The sequence below is a fragment of the Schistocerca americana genome, chromosome 8 (genome assembly GCF_021461395.2).
Source record: "Schistocerca americana isolate TAMUIC-IGC-003095 chromosome 8, iqSchAmer2.1, whole genome shotgun sequence".
In the NCBI taxonomy this organism is placed as follows: Eukaryota; Metazoa; Arthropoda; class Insecta; order Orthoptera; family Acrididae; genus Schistocerca; species Schistocerca americana.
This window is the reverse complement of record NC_060126.1, coordinates 359,074,340-359,092,863: the sequence shown is the minus strand read 5'-3', so window position 1 is coordinate 359,092,863 and position 18,524 is coordinate 359,074,340. Positions and strand designations below refer to the sequence as shown.

Genomic DNA, 18,524 nt, shown 5'->3' with positions numbered 1-18,524 from the left:
TCAAAATCATGAAAAGTTCAATTTTTACTTTTTTGCGTTTTCTGAATCTGCAGACTATTACCTTTTAATAGATATATAATTTATTCAATTCCGAAGACTACAACTATTTTTAAATTTTTTTTGAAATGTGTTCTACATGGGCGTGACCCACTGTGGCGCTGTTAAACTGCTGTCAAATGGTGTTATTATTAACGTCCGTGTTCATCAGGTACATTTTAGTGATGTGAGATAAAGTATGTGTTGTGGCTAACCTGTGATGGTTCAATATATATCGCTGGTGTGATTGTCGATTGTTTCATGTTTATTTACTCTGTCGTTATCTCGAAAATATTCGTAATTAATTCTGTTTCTTGAGTCTCTGTTTTGTTGAAGTATAATAATGAGTAAAAGTAAAGTTATTAGAAATCCTCTGAAGGCTTTTAAGAAACGGAGAAATGTTGGAAAGCCAAAGGTATGTGTTATTACTGTAAACAATAAAGACGATAACCAAGTGAGTGAACCTAACCTCTCAAGTACACCTGCCCATAGCAGTCAAAGTGGGAAAGAAAATACTTCACAGAAGAAGCTTGGTTCAATGAGTGAAAACTATGAATGTTTTATGGGCGAATCGGATGTGAATGAAATATTTGATATGTCGGTTCTCAAAGAAATTTTTTCAAACTGTGTAAGATGTATTCATTGTAGTGAAGTTGGCCTGGAACTCTCCATAATAAAGCACGTAGGACTTGCTAGTGAAATACAACTGAAATGTGATAAGTGTTCAAACATGACCACCTTTTGGAACAGTGTTGCAGTAACTGCAACTGAAGAAAATGGTAGCAAAATCTACGAACACAACATATGCGATGCTTGCTTTAGACAAGGAACGCCTTCGGGCTGCAGACAGGGCTGTAAAGAGTCTAGAAATACAAGCAAGAGTAAACAGGAGGAGGAACAAGAGGAAGCTGGAGGAGGAGTTTGCAGAGGATGAAGATAATCCATCCTATGGTCCTGGAATGCACTAAAAACTTATTCCAATCTTTGTCGCTCGATTCCCAAAACTTTTATTTTCTCATACTAATTACATGTTTTCTAAGGATCTTCCAAACATATTTGTTTCAAACTTTCAGTAAATGTTACACAGTACCTTCTGCATAATTTAACACAGCCTTTTTCCAAAAAACTGTATATTTTTGAATATATAAATAAGAAATTGCAAAAAAATGTTGTGAATTTTCGTTACAATTGAAAAAAAAATCATCTTTAATAACTGAACTAAAATTTTGTAAAATCCCTGTGTTAAGTTGTAGCCCATATTCCAATAAACAATCTGTAAAAAGTTCAACTTCCTACCTCAAATACTTTGTGAGGAAAGATGTAATTTATAAGCGTTATTTTAACATTGCAAGTATAGGGCGTTCTGGAGCCCCTTGATGACGAAGCTGGGTACACGAATGGCAAAACGTCATTTTTTCGGATGAATCCAGGTTCTGTTTACAGCATCATGATGGTCTCATCCGTGTTTGGCGACATCGCGGTGAACGCACATTGGAAGCGTGTATACGTCATCGCCATACTTGCGTATCACGCGGCGTGATGGTATGGGGTGCCATTGGTTACATGTCTCGGTCACCTCTTGCTCGTATTGACGGCACTTTGAACGGTGGACGTTACATTTCAGATGTGTTACGACCCGTGGCTCTACCCTTCATTCGATCCCTGCGAAACCCACACTTCAGCAGGATAATGCACGACTGGATGTTGCAGGTCCTGTACGGACCTTTCTGGATACAGAAAATGTTCCACTACTACCGTGGCCAGCTCATTCTCCAGACCTCTCACCAATTGAAAACGTCTGGTCAATGGTGGCCGAGCAACTGGCTCGTCACAATACGCCAGTCACTACTCTTGATGAACTGTGGTATGGTGTTGAAGCTGCAAGAGCAGCTGTACCTGTATACGCAATCCAAGCTCTGTTTGACTCAATGCCCAGGCGTATCAAGATCGTTATTACGGCCAGAGGTGGTTGCTCTGGGTACTGATTTCTCAAAATTTATGCACCCAAATTGCTTGAAAATGTAATCACATGTCAGTTCTAGTATAATATTTTGTCCAATGAATACCCGTTTATCATCTGCATTTCTCCTTGGTGTAGCAATTTTGTCAGTAGTGTATTACGCAAAAATAGATATGAACAAGCAAAAGTATCTTGCCTGACATTACCTCTAATTACATTTTTTACCGTGCTATTTGGTATTCTCAATTATCAATTTTTTTATCTTGTAAGACTGATAACAGTATGCGCTAAAGATTCATCACCCTTGATATTCTTGTAGACTACAGTATTCCTTTTTCCAAATGGGGCGTTTTATTACATTTAACTTCTATTCCTTTTTCTATGAAAGCGCTAGAAATGTTTATCCTAGATCATGTCACGCACAAAGAAAATATAAGTGTGCTGTTCAACTACTTAGCGCCCCTCCTGTTTCTTGATTCCTGTTGTTCCAGACGAACGCTGTCTTGGTGTCGTCTTCCGCTTCGACGTCGCACCCATTCCTCTTGGCGACTGCGTGAATTCATGTAAACACGTCAGAAGTGCGACTCCGAGTGCTGGCTGCAACGTCGTTTATGACTACGGGGGCGAGGATTACGTGGCGAATAGCTCTCACAATTACAGTACGGCGCTGGGGGTGGTGGAAACGTGCCAGACTTGTGAATAAGCAAACGTCGCGGGACGGGGATCTGCCGTCTCCGGCAGATGCTCCTCCCTCCCAGGCGTGACATTACAAGAGGCCGGCGAGGCGGTGCCCGCCGACGTCGTTAACAACTGAGAAACTGGAGGGAAATTTCCTGCAGAATACCGAGAGCGCTAAACACGAAAATAAAGGAACACTCCCTGAGTGAAGCAGCTGAGTCTCAGAAATTTACCAGTTACTGCTGTTTCTGTTGTGTTCACTCGATAAGCCAATTTACGATTTCGAGGAATGAATGGCTGCATATTATATATCTCTTATCTGTTATTATATCCATTGTGCAAAATTATATTGTAAGTAATCAGTAGTTCTGCATTCAGGCTGACTGGGTCGCAGTGGTAAAAGGCAAACGTCAGGCAATGGATTACTTTATAGCTCATATCACCCGTTTCGAAATTTATCCTTCATCAGATATCTACAAAAATCAAACATAAACATATATAGTAATGGATGGCTGTAGCATTCCTCTTTGATTGAGATCACCTGCCACGAAAACACCCAGGAGGGATTGCTACACGCAGATATGGCGTTTCCATTTGTATGTGAAGTAAAAATTCGCAGGCTACTGACACAGACAAGAAGACATTTTCGCCACCAAGTGGTATTATAGAATATATAGTGGCGTCAAGCCGCATTTACTACTGTACATTTATTGTACCGTGTGTCTGATGGTTGTAAACGAACTTACTATAAAAGAAATATTTTATTTATGCAAATGGTAATGATATTACAGTGATAAAAGGTTACAAAAGTATTTATTAGGGAGTATTAGCTAGCGCCAGATAATGTCAAAACCTACAGTCACAACAGCTGTGCGGCATGACAAGCGACATGAATTAAAAATATGCAATAACAAAACAAACATATGTTGTTGTTGTTATTGTGGTCTTCAGTTCAAATGGCTCTGAGCACTATGCGACTTAACTCCTGTGGTCGTCAGTCGCCTACAACTTAGAACTAATTAAACCTAACTAACCTAAGGATATCACACACATCCATGCCCGAGATAGGATTCGAACCTGCGACCGTAGCGGTCGCTCGGTTCCAGACTGTAGCGCCTAGAACCGCACGGTCAGTCCGGGCGGCGGTCTTCAGTCCAGAGACTATTTTGATGCGGTTCTCCATGCTACTCTATCCTGTGCAAGCTTCATCATCTCCGAGCAACTACTGCAACCTACATCCTTGTGAATCTGTTCAGTGTATTCATATCCTGGTCTCCATAGGAGTGGCCATATAATTTACTTGTTTTTCATACATTGTGCATTTACTTCATTCATTTTGATTGTTACGCTTTGTAAATTGGTGTAATTCTTTTCATTTATAAATCAATATTTCTTCAAATATTTTTGACCTTTTCCATCGTTATGTACTACAAACACCTATATAAGTTTGTCAGTACTATTTACAAAAATAATTCAAAAATTATGACGAGTTGTGTCAGTATTTTTCACTAGGACACGGCATCCTAGAAAATCCCTTGTCCCTATGTACTAGTTCGCTTTAGTTATTCAAAGAGTCCTTTTCTCACAATCTTTTAAACGTTACTATTTATTACTCTCTTGTGAAGTAACGTTTGTCACAATGTCATTTTTTCCCTAGAATCATATCTTTTTTTCATGCTTTAATTTTGGTATATCTGAAACCTACAAGGCGTATTTTAGATACTTGATAAGTACAATAATTTTATCATTGATGAAATATTACATCTACATCTACATCCATACTCCGCAAGCCACCTGGCGGTGTGTGGCGGAGGGAAATATTAAAACATTTTGTCATATTTTCATGTTATTCACATGTCATTCTGACTATTCTTCTACGTCTAGCATTCACAATTCTTGGTTCGCACTTTCTGAGATCTGTGATATTATTTACTCCTAACAGTTTTCCAGATATAGGAAACTCTAAGTAATATGCATTGGTATTTAGGGTTCTTTACAGTTTTAAACCGACTGTTATACACAAATTCCATTTATTTATGTCATGGTTGATTCACCTGATTATTCATGTGTCTATCCAAAACTAAGTCACGAATCTTAATTGTGTTCTTTAACTTTTCATTATGACTAGGAATCCTACCTACCACTTCTTTACTCATCTTGTCTTTAAGTAGCTTTTTCTTTTCATCAGTGGTATTTTCTGTACATGGAGAAAACTCAGTTACCTATTTCACACATAATTCTCAGAAGGATTGCTGGACAGGTGACATGCAGTTTTACGGATTACTTGTACCTGATTTTCGCCCATCTCTTCTCTCTATAATTCTGACCAAATTTGGGATCCGTTATTGGAAGGTTCCGCAGATTTACAAAATATTCCTTAGTCATCTTGTTATTTACTGCTTTGGTTGTTGGTTTCCACAAATTTTGAGAACAAAAAAATGGTTCGAATGGCTCTGAGCACTATGGGACTTAACTGCTGTGGTCATCAGTCCCCTAGAACTTAGAGCTACTTAAACCTAACTAACCTAAGGACATCACACACATCCATGCCCGAGGCAAAATTCGGACCTGCGACCGTAGCGGTCACGCGGCTCCAGACTGTAGCGCCTAGAACCGCACGGCCACTCCGGCCGGCTTTTGAGAACAGATCCACTACTACTAAAATATGGGCAAAATTATGAGACATTTTTAGTATGAGACTGAACAAATCCAACCGACTGTTTCCATCAGATCATTTGGTTTGATAGTCTGCATCAAGCCCCTACTAGTAGCTTTAGTTACTTAAGCCTTTTAATACAAATCGCAACACCTAATCCTCCCTGCTGTTCTCTTTATCAGGTTGTTAAACACGATACATTGCCATATCTCATCAGTGTACTTTCAAGCATCAGAATGGCCATGATCCAAATGATGATAAGTCACTTCTCGTATTTACTGGGAGGGCCAACATTCTCTCCTTATTTCGGAATTATTTACCATTCCTAAATATAAAACACCTATATATGTTTTGGAGAAAGTCAATGTTTTATTAGCGTCAACGGCATCAAACTCGGTTTTCATCCATTTCAGACAATTGTCCACATTCTGGTGCCGTCTCATGCCCTCACAGGTGGCCTTGATTTTATCCTTCACTTCCACTGCTCTAAAAAAATTAAGTCTAAACGTCCCTTCCTTTTATCTGTATATCTCATCATCGTATTCAGGTAGTCTAGACAAAGGATCTGGGAACCAATTTTTACCCCTTTTACGTATCTTTTTTTCAAATCAAACTGATGAAGAAGAAATAGAACAAATCTGGTCAGTTGGTGTTGTAATAGCCGGCAGTCTTTTAGAAATGTCAGTGGTCTGTGATCAGTATGGAAAATCGGTTCGTACCCCCACATATAATATTTAAATTTACTGCATCTCCAGATTATAGCTAAGGACCCTTTTTCTGATAGTGTATGGATCTTTTCGAATTTTATCAAGACATGACTGTCGAAACCAATCGTTTTGTTAATGATTTGGGCTCAGCCCTGTTGGAAAAGATGGAAACTAAAATCACCACATAAGACAAAGTGGCGGAACACTGAATGAATTAAGCTGTTGCAGATACAAAGAAAAGATAGCTGGTTTCAGTGAATCTTGCGTGTACATTGCAAAATCATACCAATTTTTATAATTAGATGGAGGGTAAAAGAACGCTTCCAGTCAAAGGTGGGTAACGGACAATGATGACTGTGGAGTACATGTGCGCACACACACATTTATGTATAAAAACTCTCATGATTAGTTCGGGTGGTCTATTGTTGTCTATGGACCACCAGATTAGCCAGATTAGCCGAGAGCGCTAATGTGCTGCTTCCTCGATTTGGGTAGGCTCGCCAGCCCCAGATCGAATCCGCCTGGCGGATTAACGACGATCGCCATTGTGCCATCCAGCCTGGATGTGCTTCTTGGGCGGTTTTCCACATCTCACTAGGTCAATACTGTGCTGGTCCCCATGACCCGCCTCAGTTATACGACTCGCAGACATTCGAAAACGTTCGCACTGTTTCATGGCTTACACTAGACGCAGACAACTGGGGTACACTACCTCCATCCTGGGGGGTACGGAGCTGCGACAGGAGGGGCATCCGATCACCCTCTGCCACTAATATTGCCAAATTCTTAGTAACAGGGCCGACCCCCGCGTTGAAGTGGGACAAAGGCCCAAGAAAATAATGATGGTCTATAGTATCTGTTTGTCTTCAAAAGTCGACAAGAAACTTTGTACTACATGTGGAAAGAGCAATGTTCTGCATAGTAAAGTCTTGTAGCAGACACTTTAAAGGCTGGAAAAATAGGAAAGGGAAATTTTACATTGTTTACACGTTACGCTTTGCTTCATGAAAACAAATATGTTGTCCTACTCTAACATTTCGTAAGCCATAAAAAATCTGAATCATTGTCAGCCACATTTAAAAGTCACACTGACAAATATCTACAGATGATTTAGATTCAGTTGGGTATGACGAATGGACTTGAAATGGTAGACCGAGAGTTTTTCTGTCAGTAGAATTCATTTTACGAAACATTTACACAGAAAGCTATTATGGACAGATCGCTGCAGTTTTTAGTCTCCCAAGATGACAACATTCTTAAGTTGCAGCCACCAGTACACTATTTTCTTCCTCTTCTCACTGATAAAATATGCAGCCTACTCTTCAGAATGTACACATACATAGCGTTTTACCCACAACATTACTGGCATCCAGTTAGAGCACATATATTTCACTCTTCTCCTTCTCCCACTTCTCTCTGTCTATCACCTTCTCCACCCCCTCTATTTCCATCTTCTTTGTCCCCTGTTTCTCTGTCCATCTTTTCCACCTCCTATCTCCTTCCATCTTCTCCTCCCCCTCCCATTCTCCATCCCCTCCTACCCCATCTCCCTGACTATATCCTCTTTATGCCTTTCTTTAAATATCTGCTCTTCTTTCTCTCTCTGTTTATCCCCTTCTCCCCTTGTCTCTTTTTATATCCTCCACCTTCCTCTGTATGTCTGTCTCCTCCTTGTCCTCTCTCATCGTCTCCTTTCCCTATCTCTATAGTCTCCTCCTCCCCTCTTTCTGTTCATCGGCTCCTTTCCCTCTCTCTTTCCACATCCTCCACCCCCTCTCTCTGTCCATCTCCTCCCCCCTTTCTCTGTCTACTCCTACTCCCCCTCTCACTAACAATGTTCTCCCCCTTCCTTCCTGTGCTCAGCTATATCTTTCTAGACATTTACTGCTGGAAAGCTTTCTGGAACTACCTGTAGAATCACGCCACTCGCGCAGGGCAGACTACATTTCAAGTGTTATCAACTGTTTTCACCCACATCATCTGGATCTAGATGGGACTTAGCCCCACAGTTTTTCTTTCCTGACAGTAAGTACTATGTGTACCAAATTTGATTAAAATAGATCCAGTAGTTTAGATGGAGATGCAGAACATTTATAAATACACAAATACATCAATTTTATATATGTATATAGGACTAGACAGGACTCTTCCTACCTACGGCCCAATTTTATGTAAAAACGTCGAAGTCAGTATCTTATTCTTAGGACTGTCATTGTCAAGCTTATTTATTTTCATGGAGTACAAAAAACTTACAGTACATTCGGAAAAGTATATCAGTATTTTATATTTTCGCAGTAGTTAGAAGAAATGAAATTAATGTGGATACTACAAACCAGTTTGGAAAGGAAGTTATAGATAAAATATGTCGTTCCTTTCTAGGAATATTTCGATGGCTTTCAGTAGACAAGTCAGTACCATCATCACACGTCGTCACTGTGTGGAAGGTGGGGTTGGCGTAGCAAAGCGAGAGAATTCAGGTCTGTGGAACAGGTAGTTTCAAGTGCAGAAAGCATTCGAGAAAGTAATAAATCAAAATTCCAATTCACATCGGTAACTAAAATTTTGCCGATGGACTTTTTTCAAAGTTGAGTTACTGAGGGAAAAAATTAACACAGGTCTCGACATGAAAAGTCTGACCATTCCCTCCTCAGGCTCACTGGCCATGGGACAAGTTCTCCGAAACTGCATCTACAATAACCTGCCAGAAAGGGCCCACAGCTCCATTGTCCATCAAAGCGTCTGTACTTGGCGTACAAAATAGCATCCTCATCTTACAGCTCAGGGTGGCTGGATCTTCCGTCTGGTTCACACACTACAACGAATAACTAATACAATTGTTAGATTAATAAAAGTATCAATAACACAATAAACATGCTGCAGCTGATGGAAAAGACAGTCCATAACAAAACAAAAGCAGCAGCATAAAGAAAGAAAATATTAACGCAATGTGATACAACAAACTGTCCACCAGCAAAAAATAATTTGAATGATGAAAATGAAAATATATTAACACATTCTCGACAGCACATGCAGTTTATCCAGTTACCAATAACATTAATTTGGTACTGATGTGTTGGCAAATGTGCCAACACCTTGTAGATAGAGGAGGCCGAAATGCACGCTATCTAACGCAGACGGGCGTGAATTCTGGAACAGTATAAGTAGTGAATGCTAATAAGAAAAGTATGCAGCTCCTCGAATACTCAACTTTTATTTTGTCCTTTGGGATACAGCATTCTTGATGAGACATTTCATACGATAACTATCAAACTATGTAAGGCTAATGGCGCCTTGCTAGGTCATAGCCATGGACTTAGCTGAAGGCTATTCCAACTGTCTCTCGCCAAATGAGAGAAAGGCTTCGTCAGTGTAGTCGCTAGCAAAGTCGTCGTACAACTGGGGCGAGTGCTAGTCCGTATCTCGAGACCTGCCTTGTGGTGGCGCTCGGTCTGCGATCACACAGTGGCGACACGCGGGTCCGACATGTACTAAATGGACCGCGGGCGATTTAAGCTACCACATAGCAAGTGTGGTGTCTGGCGGTGACACCACAGGTACAGTGAGACTGATGAAACCGAATTCACGAGTTAGGGGATCCTCGGAGCAATCGTTGGTTTTCATCATAATATCCTATCTGATTTGTCTATTTGGTAGGAGATCAGTATGACAGTTTTTCCGCCTTGATTTGACATTCAGTTGTAGTATCCTATTTACCTAGATCGTTGATATGAATAAACCATATCTGGTAGAGTCCAAAGACAATAATGAATATACCGCAAGTAAAGGGATACATACCACAGTCTACGACAAACAGTCGCGAAAATATATAGGGGAAGAAAAAAATGCAACATGAAACCTTTTGGGTCAAGTTCCTACACGCCAGCCGCTTTAAGCGCTAATATCGTTTCAGCTGTAAAAACGTTTTACACCTGAAGAGTTGCTAGTGCTCCAAGCAGCTGGTGTCTAGTAACAAAAGAATGGGATGACATAAACGGAGAACTGTTAATGGTGTTACTTCCACATTTCCCAGTCACTAAAGGTGTTGGTGATTGTTTCCAACACGAAAAGGAAAATGTGGTGTCACCGCCAGACACCACACTTGCTAGGTGGTAGCCTTTAAATCGGCCGCGGTCCATTAGTATACGACGGACCCGCGTGTCGCCACTGTCAGTAATTGCAGACCGAGCGCCACCACACGGCAGGTCTAGAGAGACGTCCTGGCACTCGCCCCAGTTGTACGGACGACTTAGCTAGCGATGCAACACTGACGAAGCCTCGTTTATTTGCAGAGAAGATAGTTAGAATAGCCTTCAGCTAAGTCAATGGCTACGACCTAGCAAGGCGCCATAGCAATTGATAGTTATCGTATATAGCACGTCTCATCAAGAACGATGTATACAAATGATGGATTAAAGTTAAGTATCCCAGCAGCTACGTACTTTTCTTTATAGCATCCATTACGTATCCTGTTTCAGACCTCACGCCATCCTGCGTGAGCTTATAGCGTGCATTTCGGCCTTCGCTAGCAATATAACAGAAAACGTAATTAAAGAAATATCCCGTCTCCTTTTAATGCCAACATATAATAAGAAATCGTAGTGCATCGTAATATATAGCGTTGACAGTAGTAGAGTTGTAATCGCATCATCGAAAGTCGTTTAAGACGGGAAATGAATTGTGACTTGATGTGTTTAAGTTCAAAAGGAACTCTTTACAAGTTTACATATCTGCGTGTTAGACACGTACTTTCTGAATGCTGATGTTTTGCGCCGTTTGCACTTCGTTTCACAAGTTTCTTTGCGGATTTCATACTCATTTTTATACGTTCCAAACTAAGCACGTTTTTTATAGTCTTGGGGAAATTTTTTATGGCTGCTATAACTTACAGCGGAACAGTTAACTCCGAAATACGACCTCATTTGTGTTTTGAATGTGCCTCAACACTCCATATATTATACAATTCACAATCGTTTCGCAGTTTGCTTATACACGCCAGCCGCTTGGCAACTGTGTGGTAGCGGTTGGAACTGCGGGAGTTCAGCGAGAGTTTGTCATACGCTGTGTACAAACTCTGTCTTTTATCGCTGTCAGATTTCAACTATTCTCGACGTTCGTCTAATTTTTCTCTCTGTAGGTCACAGCGAATTCATGTAATCTCTCTCTTGCTTTAGCCATGACAGAGTACACATGTACCTACATGGTCGTCCTTGGTTCTATGAATTAAATCATTTTTTTATTATATTACATTGGTTTGTATAATCACCATGGCTAGCAGCTTCTACATGAAGACTGATATGCTCATTAAGGGAGAGTAAATTATCGATTACAATGAAAAGATCTTTTTATTTTAATCATTACTGAAAGTCCTTTACTAAACATTTTTGTATCAGTTACGTTATATGTTCCTAGAATTAAGAAAATCTACGATTTGAACTTGCATTCGTGACACGAGGTCTCACAGATTCAACAATGCGACGTCAGTGTCAGTCCTGGGGGGGAGGGGGGGGGTTAAAACGGATCTTGTACATAACCCCACAGATAAGGGTCGCAAGGTGTGAGGTCTGGGACATTGGACTGGAAGAGGATCAGGTCTGATCTCGTACCCTGTGACTTTTATCTGCGGGAATAGATAAAAGACCTCGTATTTACCCATTCTATGACTGATACTCTTGAAAGTCTGCGACATCGCACTGTTGAAGCTGTGCGTTCGATAACGAGAGACCATCTGCTTCGTATATGGCAGGAAGTGAGCCACCGTTTTGATAATAGTCGTGTAACACATGGTGCTCACATTGAATGCATAAAAATTTGTACTCTTTTCTGTCCAAGAACATTGGAGTTGTGTTTCTATCTCTTGTAGTTTGGAAGAAATAAATGACTGAAATCTGTTCCTTCTTTTTGAATAGCCCTCTATGACGTTAAGCTAGCTACCACACGGCCCAGTAGCGGAATTCTGGTTTCATATACCTACCTCACGGGCTTACAAAGTTAGCTTTGCCGCTGTGACTGTGCAACCAGAAGTCTGCCTATCGACAGTATTGCTTTTTAGCTTCCAATCAGGAATTAACTGAGCGAGCAAAATGATCTCAGCCAAGTCTCACCTGACGTGACTGAATACTATGTAATGCAAACAATGATGAAAATCATTATTAATTTTTGATTATAGTTTAATTTTAGACAAATACTGATCTGATTATTTTGTGTCCTCCTTTGGAATTATTTTTTGTGTCCTACGCTAACTGAGAATAAAATTAATATACCGATAGCTGGGCTGTTACAAAGAAAAACGTAAGATTTATAATATTTAAGTCGGTTCTAAATAGTCTGTCAAATTGGTATTTTATTTCCACGAAGGAAAAATTGTATCTAAAAATTTTATCTTCATAAATGGGAAGATATTTTTCTTCTTCAAAACGATACGAGTAGGAAATGATAGACGCAGGTGATTTTCCCGATGTCATTTGTTGAACATATATTTTCCGATATCCCATCACGCTGACGACGGAAAATAAATCTGTCAAGCACGTGTCGCTGTGTTAAGAGCAGAAAATATATCTTGTGTCAATCATGTCTGAAAACAACAGAAATCGCATTACTTCACACGACGAGGAGAGCTCTGCGTCCTGCGGAAATCCGAAAAATATATATTCTGGAAAATATCGCGTTGTCGGTATACGTGTTTACGGAATAAAATAAGAAAAATCCTTCCACTTCGACAAACATATATATCACAAATTTTATACAGTACTATGTAAGCTTTGTAATCGCAGAATGGCAATAGATACATAGGGTTGCTGTCGCTGATTTAGAATGAAGTTTTCTTTGTTGATACGCGTAGTGTTTTGAGCTAGTTTTTCATTTGTAATACTGCTGTAAGTAATTTAATTCTTCAGAAACCATCTCGAAAGTATATGCGAGCGGATATCGTGATAAATATATTTTGATTACTAAATTTATAGCAAAAACGGAAAAATAAAACAAGCCGCATTAAATGTTAATAGCCCAGCCAGTTGCCGTGTATGACGTTTCAATCCACGCCAGACAATTGTTTCCAATGTAGATGTGTGATAAGATCTTTGTATTCGAAACATCACGCACCAAGAATTTCATTAAAATCTAAAAATTAGTGTTGCATGCAGTGAAGTTCATTGTCGCCTACACACAGTGAATAATTTGGAGTAAACAACTTAAAACACTATTGCCAACCTAATTTATCTAGTTTAATTACTAAAAAAACGTGTCAACGGAATCAAAATTAGCTATTTTTCTAAATCGTTCCTCTCTCCTTCATTAAAAGTTTTTGATATATAGAATAAACCGAATGTAATCTTGTGGGTAATCACAATTTTCACAGTTTACATATTCAGTGGTATGACAGACACGTTTCTATTGCCACAGTTTGTGTATCCCGTGACGTGATAGCTACGGTTCTAAAGGTTACTATCTCACTTATACTTTATCATTAACCCAACCAAAATTACGCAGCTAAACAGAATTAATATAACTTTTATTTTTGTGTCACGTGTGTAATCTATAACCACATTTGGATTGTGTCTCTTCTCTCTGATTTTACGTTTCTTGGTAGCGATGCTGTTACCAAAAGCCTTGAAAAAATTACCGAAAACGAAGTCATTGTTAATTATTATTGCACAGAAACAAAAGAAGGCCAAAACGATAAATTTCTGTCTTACAGTACTCCTTCACCGAAACAGTTTCCTTTGAACTTCCTACTTTCACAGATCCTGAAATGAGATAAATGGAAATAACAGAGTCAGCTCAAATTACATGGAGAAAAGGTAATTTGACTTAGTGTCTGTTGCATTTCTTATCGAATAAGAGCTTATCCTTCTTCTAGCAATAGCTGATCGTAGGTCTCTGGATCAACGATGTGTGCCATCATCATCAGTTATCTGCTATATTAGCAGGTCCTTTGCCTCTCCATTTTCTGCGATCCATTGCTTCCTTCTTAAGGCTGCTGTATGTTGTACCGTCCATCATGTCATCCAGTATCTGGAATCTCTTCCATCCTCGCTTCATTTTCCCTTCTACATAACCTTCTAAAACTGTTTTTATCAGTCCGTCATTCTTTCTTAATATATTCCCAATCCAATTTCTTTTTCTTCTCTTTATTACATCTAGAAAGTGTCTTTTCTCTCCCACTCTTCTCAGTACCTCTTCATTTTTTACTCTATCCATCCAAGTTATTCTTTCCATCTTCCGCCATGTCCAGATCTCAAAAGCCTCCAGCCTTTCTCTGTCTTTTTTCCTCATAGTCCATGTTTCAGCGCCATATAGAAGAACACTCCATACAAGACATTTTATGAGTCTCTTTCTGAGTTCTCTGTCCAGACCGCTGCAGAAGATTCTCCTTTTCTTATAAAACGCCTCTTTTGCCACTGCTATCCTTGTTTTAATTTCTGTGGTGCACTTCCAGTCGGTGTCTATCCTGCTTCCAAGATACTTAAAATTTTGCACCTGTTCTAGTGTTTCTCCATTCAGCACAATTTTTATTTCCGTATTTCCTCCTATTGTCAATACTTTTGTTTTATTTGTGTTAATTTTCATTCCATATTTTTTTCCGTGTGCCATATGATTATAAAAAAAAGTGCAGGTCGTTCCAGAAGACTCACAGAAAAGATTCTCAGAACTACGCAGATACCGGTTCGGTAGTGACGTCATAATGATGGCTTTTCTGGAGATCAAAAAAAGAAGCCTCTGCAGGAATCCACTTGGTACTGCATACGCAGAAAGCGTGTCAAACGAAGAGAGTCCCAAATGGTTCAATTTTGGTTCCACTCCTATTCATTATGTATATGACTGATCTTCAGTAAACATTCATCAAGCGGAATATGCACTTTCTGAAGACGATGCTAGAACTTTAATAAATTCCATCAGAGATAAAGGTACGGAAAAGAATTTATTAACGTCGTTTTTCAGAAAATTTCTGAACGGTTCCCTGTCAGTGGAACAGTGGACCCTCCCTTAAAACACACTGTACGTAGTTTTATACAGCAAAAGGTGTCATACCAACAACGGATGTAGCAGATGAGCTGGGATCGGTAAACAGGGTACGATGTTCCAATTTTTTGAGTGCATGTTTTGATTAAAATTGTAACTGGACAAACATGTTACTGAGCCGTTCAAACGAACTAAGTTCAACTACTTTTGCTCTTCGTATAACAGCTAGGCTTGGAGACCAACGACTCAAGCTCCTAACATATTTTTCATACTTTCACTGAATAATTTCTTACGGAATAATTTTCTGGGGTAGTACATCACTTAGAAAGGAAATATTGATAGTACGAAAGCGACCAGTAACAGTACAATGCAGTGATCACCCACTGTAATTTTGTATGTGTGTCTTTAAGGAATAAAGTATTGTAACATCACCTTCACAATAAATATGTTTCTTAACGAACTTCATCAAAATAATCTATACCAGTTACAGGAAAATAGTGATGTCCACACTTGCAGCACTAGACGAAAAAATAACCTTATTAGCCATTTTTAAAGAATTCAGTGTGTCAAGAAGCAATTCAGTATGTAACAATAAAAACTTTTGATCATTATGCCAATAACATAAAATATCTGATAGATAGTAAAGCAAATTTTTAATCTGACCTTAAATCATTTCTTCTGGACACCTCCTTGTATTCCATAAACGAAAATGTATTTAAAGCTGGTGGCTGTAAAACAGCTAATTTTTGATGCAGTTTCGTGAATGTTCTCTTAAACCAAAAAACAGCCTATGTCTGATGAGGAATTTGTAATTCAAAAAGTAGGCCAGAAAATAATACGCTTGTTGGTGTTAAATTTTGACAATGTGCCATGCAGGAGCTTGTAAATAGCCAGTAGGTAGACATGCACTAAAATTAATCATGTATACGTGCCCTGTAAACTGGTACGTTCGAAATCGTTTCGACAAAAAATTGTTCTAATGACCTTTAGTATCCCGACCAGCGGACATACAGATTGCATAGACGAGTTGGCGTAGGTCCCACGACAGAGTCGTGTGGGAAGCTACTTTGAGATAGGTCATGGCGGCAGTATCGCTTACACAACGTGTCAATGGCGGAAAAGATTTCTGATGTGATTATGGCCGCACGGCGGACATTAACAGGCTTTCAGCGGGAAATGGTAGTTGAAGCTAGACACGAGGCACATTCCATTCAGAAAATCGTTAAGGAAATCGATATTCCGAGATCCACAGTGTCAAGAGTGTGAAAAAAGATTCAAACTTTTAACTTTGATTAATGGAAAATCTCATATTAAGATGTGAAACAAATACTAACAAAGAGATAGAGGGGCTGGCCAGTACTTACCTCAGATCAATACAGCCGGTAGATTCACAAAACAGAATAGAAAATTTACATTCCTAGCTTTCGGAACTTTGTTCCTTCATCAGGGAGGAGAGAGGGGAAAAAAAAGGGAAGAAGGGAAAGTGGATTCAGTTACTCACAACCCAGGTTATGAAGCAACAGGGAAAGGTAAACAGGGAGGGTAGCAAGGATGGAGGCATGGTTGTCAGAGGGAAGCCAAAGATATTCTACTGTTAAGTACTGTGCCAGCTTCAAACCAAAGAGGGTGCATACAGAAGCAAAGAGGTATATAGTATAAAGATAAACACAACTACGTAGGATGAAAAGATGCGTGAATGGCTAAAGAGGAGAGGGAAAAAGGAGAAGCCTGAAGAGTAAATGGGAGTAAGGTTGGTTAACGTAAGTTTAGTCCAGGGGGATGGAGGGATGAAAGGATGTGTTGGACTGCAAGTTCCCATTTCCGCAGTACTGAGGGACTGATGTTGGGTGGGAGAAGCATTTGAGTTTGTATCTGATGTTAATCTATTCATTGTTTTCAGAAAATAAATTATTTTTATCGCCTCTCTACATTTTATATCCTCTTTCCATCTGCCGTTGTTAATTATTTTCTTGACAAAGTACAGAAATACGTCTCTAATTCCACACGATCACTTCAAATTTGCGTATAAACGAAAACGAAAATAAAACTTCACGGAGTATACTGGTGAATCAACATCTCTGTGCCAGAGGATGAGGCACAGAACGGCTTTTACAAAGCTTAATGTCGAGTTCTAAATTAAAACTTCAGCCTACTATCGGTGATAACTTCACGTTATCCCATCTACCACATCACTGGTCCCTCCGTGCCATATGTAACAGCACTAGTAGTCAAAACCTGTAATAGAACAGCACTGACAGGTGTAAGGTATACTAGGACTGTTCTGCTGGTACAGCGTATCTGCAATAAGTCAGGACTCCGGATTCCATCCTGGTCTGGCGTACTGTTTCTGACTTTCAGATTTGTTAACGAGTAGTTGACTGGTCATAATGTTGTTACTAATTTGCGTGTGTGTAATGACGTAAACCAAATAACTACTGAACATAACACCCATTCTGTTCCAAACCTGCACATTTCACAAAACCTGTCGTATTTATAGGTCAACAGGTTGCTTGGTCAGAATCTTATGAATTATAGACTTGATCGGAAGATCAGAAAATTTAGATATTTTAAAAATCATGCTAAATAAGATATCTCTTCGTATTCATCTCGGAGTAAAATTGACGTCTGAAGCCGTTTTAACATTTACCGTTACTCTGCCGTTTCTTTATCCAGCGCATGCAGCTGCGGTTACAACGTGAAAGTAGTTTCTGCCCACAACCAGACGGCCTCACGCCTGAAGAAGGAATACGGAAATCAGGGGATCAGAGGAAACTGGGTGGAAAGCAGGGCCTCGGGCTTCACGGGTAATATTTCTCCGATAGGATTAAGATCAATGCCACCTCGCAATTGAAGACTGTCTTACTGTTACGAAAAACCGTGACCACTTTTGGTACAATGAAAGAAACCATCGTCTGAATCACTAAACTCGTTCATTTGATTCTGATTTCTTTCCTTGCCGGATAAGGCACGCATTTCCTAGAAGTACAGTGACTACTTTCGGTACAATAGGAGAAAATATCGTTTAGATCGATGCATTTGTTACGTTCATGAAAATGTTTTCTGTCATTACAACGCTACGTTTTTCTTAACACGACCCATTAGTTTTACGGATCGATAAGCGATGTTCTCTTCACTGCTATGTTTGCGTGTAGTACTCCCGGAATAACTGCTTGCACGAATCGGCTAAAATATGAACTTCCGGTTGTTGTAAGTGAAATGTCTAATTAGAAAGCGTAAATTGATAAACAGAAACTGTACAGAAATACTTTTAGAAATTTTGGAGACAGGATCCTTACACCAAAACAAGAAATAAACGTCAAGTAAACATGGACTCTAAAATACATACCTTAAGAGCTATAACACGTCTTCATCTTCGACACCGTGAAACACATCTCTTCTACTGCAAGCTCTTTACTTCCCATATTATGAGAGGTGGTTGTATGGGACAAAACAAGAAAAACAAGTCCAGTAAACATGCGCTCTAAAGTGCATAACTTAACGGCTATAAGCACATGTCTATTTTCGCAAC

At 39.5% G+C, this 18,524-nt stretch overlaps 1 long non-coding RNA gene across 1 annotated transcript in view; it reads right to left on the bottom strand.

The window, feature by feature from the left end:
• The window catches only part of LOC124545104, a 566,221-nt gene that overhangs the window by 43,989 nt on the left and 503,708 nt on the right, over positions 1-18,524 (bottom strand). The window lies entirely within an intron of this gene.